This window comes from Cyprinodon tularosa, unplaced genomic scaffold (genome assembly GCF_016077235.1).
Source record: "Cyprinodon tularosa strain WSP-4 unplaced genomic scaffold, ASM1607723v1 ctg130, whole genome shotgun sequence".
Taxonomy (NCBI): Eukaryota; Metazoa; Chordata; class Actinopteri; order Cyprinodontiformes; family Cyprinodontidae; genus Cyprinodon; species Cyprinodon tularosa.
The window spans coordinates 2,299,889-2,306,630 of NW_024038115.1; positions in this window are offsets into that span (position 1 = coordinate 2,299,889).

Consider the following 6,742-nt stretch of genomic DNA (forward strand, 5'->3'; position numbering starts at 1 on the left):
AGCAAGATGTGAATTGTTTTTTATTAGATGAGAATTGTTTTTCTATTCTTGAAACACTAATTACTGTAAATCTATGACACTGGATAACACCCAATGCCTGCTTCCATGTTTTGTTAATGTTCATGTGATGATAGAGCGGGGCTTTTTTCAAGTGTCCGTTCATCAGAAAGGCTTGGCAACAGTTTAATTATCACATAATAAAAACTCATGGCCATGTCACTGTCTTCTCAGTTAAAGGACTGTTCGCCCATGGAAATCCTTCGGCCTTTTAATGGGCTGGTATGTTTGACCTCCACAAAAAATAATATATATATATATATATATATATATATATATATATATATATATATATATATATATATATATATATATATATATATATATATATTCTTTATATATATAAAAAAAACACTTCCCTTGCCTTCTCATGAATCTGCCTCCAACTTTTTATTGGACAAATGTGTTTCTAGTGAGCAGTACAACACAGTCACTATAATCTATTTTGTTGTGGTCCTGAGTTGTCATCAGTCTTGATGATTAAACGGTTGGCTGTGCTTTTAAATTCTGAGGACTGTATTTTTCTCCCATTGTTCTTCAAGGGAAAAGTTTAAAGTTGTACATCTAGTCGAACGGTTCAAAGAAAATAAAATTAACTCTCGATCATTTTGACATTATTTTCTGTTCTTTCCTAAAACGCACCACATCAAATTCTCACTAAGTGCTCTCTAATGGGACATGGACAGTTTGGGATTTTAGTAAGCGAAACATGGTTTCAGTATGTGTATTGGGGTGCATGTTTGTGCCCTGCATCAACCATTAACTGTGCTTTAACAAGCTCCACAGTCAGTGCACAGTTCCACTCCTGTGGAGAGGAAGACATCCTGATTGGCTCATTCTTGGCTGTGGGCCTGCAGACTTCCCAATTAGGGGCTCGGAATATTGTTGTGGGAGGTGAGGGACAAGGGAGCCCAGGAGGCCGGGTCAATCACCAGAGTTGAATCTAGGCAGCACCATGCAGCTTGTTGCTTAAGGCCTTGAATGGAGCAGGTGTGTGCGTTTTATACTGGAAAAGTGGGATTTGGGAAGCAAATTTGTACCTAGGTTTTGACAGCTTAGAGGATGTTTTTAATCATGAACTGAAAAACTGCTTTCCCTGACAGTCTGCCAATTCTTAGCCTGAAGAAAAATTTTCTCAAACTACAAATTGTTCCACCCTCTTTTTTTTTTTTTTTTTTTGGCTTTAAATAGAAATACAAATTTGGCTCCGTTTCACAGCATGCAGGCCTTGATCTCCACACCTTCACCTGAAAAGAGCTCTCTGAGGATGGTTTGCAGCTAAGACATTTGCACAGGGTGTGACATCTGTTTAGGAGGAGAAGGTGAAAATCATGAAAAGAATTAGCCAACAACAACAAAAGTTAGTTAGGAAAAAATAGAAAAAGGAGGACAACACCAGTTTTTATCCAACTTAGTAAGGGGGAAGTAAGACCTGACATGACACTCTTGAAGGTGACTGAAAAAATGTGAGAAACTGTTACCTTCATGATTACCCAGATGGCACAATTCCTTTTTTTTAACCTGATAAATCTGTTCAACATCATTTGGAGTGCAAGAACTCTCTTTTCTAAAGCTGCATCTGTTTAGTTGTGATAAAGGGAAGCATGTGAGTTCTAAAACAAGTACTCATTTTAAATGACTAAATGTAATAGATAAAGCTACAACTTTTAATATTCTGATAAACATGCATATTTTTCCATGCATTATGATTTGCATAGCTTTTATCTTAAAGCTTTTAATATAACAATAGTGTGGATCAAGTTCCCTCACTTAAGGAGCAATCCAGCACATCTTGATTAATGTCAAGGAAAGATCAGAGTTTGGGTTAAAGCTGCAACTCTATTTAAATGGGAAACCCTTGGCAACTTGATTAAAATATGAATTAGTTGATGATGCACTCATGCACATGCTCATATTTATCATACACGAGTGTTTATAGCTTCTGGGTATTCTCTGTTTTTATGACCATAACATGCTAAAATAAAAGAACAACCTCCTTTTTTGTGGGCTTTTATGATGACCTAATAAAAATGTTGATGTCTAAATCAGTAAATGTCTAAATCAGGTTCTAAAGTTTTTTTTATACATATATATTTTTGAGGGTGTGTCTATGGCCATGTATTTGCAGCCTTGTAGGGACAATTTTCCAGGAATATGCTAGGGACTTATGGTACTCCTTCTTGGAGTGGGAGTTAGGTTGAGGACTAAGGTGAAAATTTAGTTTCATTACCCCTGCCGGTATGTCGTTACTATAAAATTTCTTGTACAGCTGAGGTTAGAAATTGACTTTATATTTCAGCAAGAACATTATAAAATAAAGATACACATGACTTCTAATGAAAATATTTACAGTTAAAGCTACAGTATGTAATTCTAATTTTTCTGCGATACATAAACAGGTTATAGTGGAGATGAATCCCCTGCTCAGTGAGAAACCCAAAACAATCCTTGAGGGGAAAAGTTGATACAAACCACAAACTTGAAACCTTAGCTCAGTTTGGTGCTCAGAGAATCCTTCCAGGGGGGAGAAGGTCCAAAACATCCAGTTTGCAGGAGGACTTCCTGCCGAGAGGCAAAGACAAAAACAGCAAGGTTAAAACTAGACAAAGGTAGACAAAAACTCAGTTTGACTCAGCAAAACTCACCTTGGCTAGAGTACCCAAAACTGGCAAACACTCTGGTGTCGAGGTAGTGGCAGTCAGCAGCTTAGGAGTCCTCTATTAATGAGGAAACCATCAGCAGGTGTGTGAGGAGGCCAACCAGAACCAGGCGCCGCCTGGTGGGGGAGGGAAGACATACAAAAACACAACCCACACAAACTGGATTCCTAACAAGTTTATGGTCAACACAAGTGCAAAAACTTGACAACTCAGAATCTTAATCAGCAGTTTGCTTAATGGTGGATATTAGCGTTTTTTTTTAACCATGAGTAAATTTTGTTAGGTTAATTTTGGTAATCACTGTCCTGAACTTAAACTACAGAGAGGCACTCTAAGACTTGTTGAGTCTGAAATGTCTCGCTTTTTCTAACATTTCTGTAACCATCCTACAGATTAGCAACGGTCTTAAATGTTTAACAAAAAACCTTTAAGTAGAGACAAAATGCTGACCCGTTTAGATAATCACTAGGATAGAGTTTCTTATGGTTGGAAAACGAGTTGGTTTAATAAAGAAATTGTTCCTAAAACTCTGTGAAACACCTATTAATTTGTGCATTGATGTACAGATCAGACATTACAAATGATACATAGTGCTGCTACTCTTTCCTGGGGTTTGGGTGGCCTAGAATTTATAGTGGTTAGCTTTAAACTAACTTCATTTGTAGAATTATTGTTAGGTAAAACTGAAGATACTGATTGAAGAAGTATATTGAGTTATAAACTGCTGAGATATTTTAATGTTTCTGATTTGATTGTGGCAAGTGGAGGCCACAAAACCATGTGAAGGTCTTTAAGGAATACTTTTTGAAACAATTTTTTTAGATTCCCAAAAATGAGCAGCAGAGATCCTGATAAGATCTTATAAAAATGCCTTAATCTTGGAAATGGGTCAGAACATTTTTTGTTCTCATATATGAGTATTTAAAAAAATTGAATAAAATCCCTATCTTGAGTAGGAAAATAACAGTGTTTTGTTTTGACAATGTAAAAAATTATCTGCAAACCAAAACAGAAATGTCATTCATACCTGATAGAGAATACCCCTTAATAAAACTTTGTTTTCACCAGAACTTTACAGTATTTAGCAGGCAGTAAATAACAAGCAGTCATTTAGTTACCTTTAATACTGTGAAAGCACAAGCAGTGAGTATGGATAATTTCATTTAATTTGAAGCCGTAATTAATGCAGATTGAACCCAGAGGTGCATTCTTAGTTCACTTTCCAACATCCACGTTTCACTCATGACTGCATTTCAAAATATGATAGGGACTGCTTCATTAAATTTGAAAACAGGAAAGCAGGCAGAGAAGATTTTGAATAAATGGAAGTCAGAGAAGAGTATACTTGAACAAAAACTGGTAAAGGAAAAGTGGAGTTGATTTATAACAGTCATGGTGAAGTCAATATATCCTGGCTTAAAAAAAAGAACAGCAGATTAGTGCCAGTTCTGCAGATAAAAAAAAGATAATTTTTCCACACTTAGCTCTGATATGCAAGGACCCCTAATGTTCTCATGATGCAGCTCAAGCTGAAGTCTAAGTGTGGTTTACCATTTAAGTTCTACATGTCTTTGGATATTGTCAGTAAACTGTGCTGATGAGGACAACATCTTTGTAAGAACAGCCCATTTACCAGCTGAGGAGCTCAGCTGCCATCTGTGGGTGCCGTTTAGGCACAGTGATAGGAGGGCGGTCACAGATGCAAAACCAACATGATGACAGGCTGATCACCTCTCTCTCTCATCAGGCTCTGCCATTACTGGGAGAGTCATACATACTAGAATACAAGTAGTTTGAAGCACATTTAGGCACTTTTACACCCACACTATAAACAACTTTTGGATTTGCTGCAACACTTCTCTTACAAATGACTAGCTAGTGAACTTTTACCTTAAAAAATTCAGTTTTATTTTTATTTTTTCGAACAGGAATCTTTCCCAAATGTCCATGACATTTGTATTGTTTGGTAATATGTTTAAATGTGACATCTAACATTAAATATATATTTTTAGTGTACATCAGTAACCCTTCAGTTCTGACCTTTTCACCAACTGCATTCAAAATGTCCTTGCTGGACCTTTAAGATTTAGCCATAACAACATTAAATTTGAAGAAAATGGCATCTTGAAATTTTTACATGTGACTTTTTTGTAGTGATTGTTATTTTATCGAGCTTAAATTGTTGCCTTAATGTGAAAAATCCAATAAAATTATTGGCATAAAATCCAATAAAATTCTGTTTTTTTCTGACACATCCAGAAAAATAGTTCCACCGAATTCAACAACACTTACAAATTCAAATTATCAAAATAAATTATATAGGAGGTTAACAGATGTTTTTCTGTTTAAATCTCATTCCTTTAGTTTGTTGTTTTCCTAAATGTTGAAGTAAGAATTAACACCATGATGATAACAAAACAGATGTCCATGCTGACAGATTGAAGATTGTTCAGCATTTTATCAGTCTGACACGGGATTTAAAGAGGTTTCTAATCAGTAATTCTAATGTACATTAAATTGGTTAATCTCACCGCACCCTAAAAGTAAAAAAAAAAAAAACTAAAGTGCAGCATGGCAACAGGGTGTGACAATGAGCTAAATCATATGAAGAAATGTCTGAGAGAAAAGCAATGAAAAGACTTGGGGCCGGATTTATCAAGATCCAATTTTGCGTGCAGTAATTTGCGCTCGCAAACTGGAATTTTGCGCGAGGGGCTGAACCATGGTTTGCGGGTGATTTAACAAGAGCGATTGCGTAACTGGTGGAAGGTGCAAAACTGTTGGAGACGCCCTATTTAAATGATGGTTTTGCGCGTTTTGTGGTTTGCGGCAAAGTAGTTTGTAGTCTGTACAAACTAGTGCATTAAGAAATTTAAATCTTACAGTGACCCCCAACAAAAAAAATAAATAAGTAAATATATATATATATATATATATATATATATATATATATATATATATATATATATATATATAAATTGGCAACCTTTATTCCCTAAGGTGGTATGTGCTGCAGTAAAAAAAACAAAAAAAAAACAGGTGTTTTGTATTGGCCTGTGACTGTGGATGAGATCCCCGCAGCATTTGGTACGTTGCTCCACAGGCGCAGGGGGAGAACCCCGACCCCGTCGGACAGCACTTCTGAAAAAACGAGATTGGGAGATCCCAGCTCTCGCTGCAACCGTACGCTGGAATGACCCAGATGCAAAAAAGTGCAATGTTGCAAGGAGTTTTGTGATATCTGGTATTGCGCGAGTCCTCCTTGTGGCTGGCTCCAAATCCATTCGGAGTTCCCCCAACAGCTCCAAAATGGCAATGCTGGATAAACGATATGTTTTTATGATCGTTTCCTCGTTCATTGCAAAAATATTCACACGGAGTGAAAAAATGCGTTCTCTGCGTCTCCTTGCTTTATTTCCATGGGCCGGATTTATCAAGATCCAATTTTGCGTGCAGTAATTTGCGCACGCAAACTGGAATTTTGCGCGAGGGGCTGAACCATGGTTTGCGGGTGATTTAACAAGAGCGATTGCGTAACTGGTGGAAGGTGCAAAACTGTTGGAGACGCCCTATTTAAATGATGGTTTTGCGCGTTTTGTGTTTTGCGGCAAAGTAGTTTGTAGTCTGTACAAACTAGTGCATTAAGAAATTTAAATCTTACAGTGACCCCCAACAAAAAAAAATAAATAAGTAAATATATATATATATATATATATATATATATATATATATATATATATATATATATATATATATATATATATATATATATATATATATATATATATATATATATATATATATATATATATATATATATATATATATATATATATATATATAAATTGGCAACCTTTATTCCCTAAGGTGGTATGTGCTGCAGTAAAAAAAAAAAAAAAAAAAAAAAAGGTGTTTTGTATTGGCCTGTGACTGTGGATGAGCTCCCCGCAGCATTTGGTACGTTGCTCCACAGGCGCAGGGGGAGAACCCCGACCCCGTCGGACAGCACTTCTGAAAAAACGAGA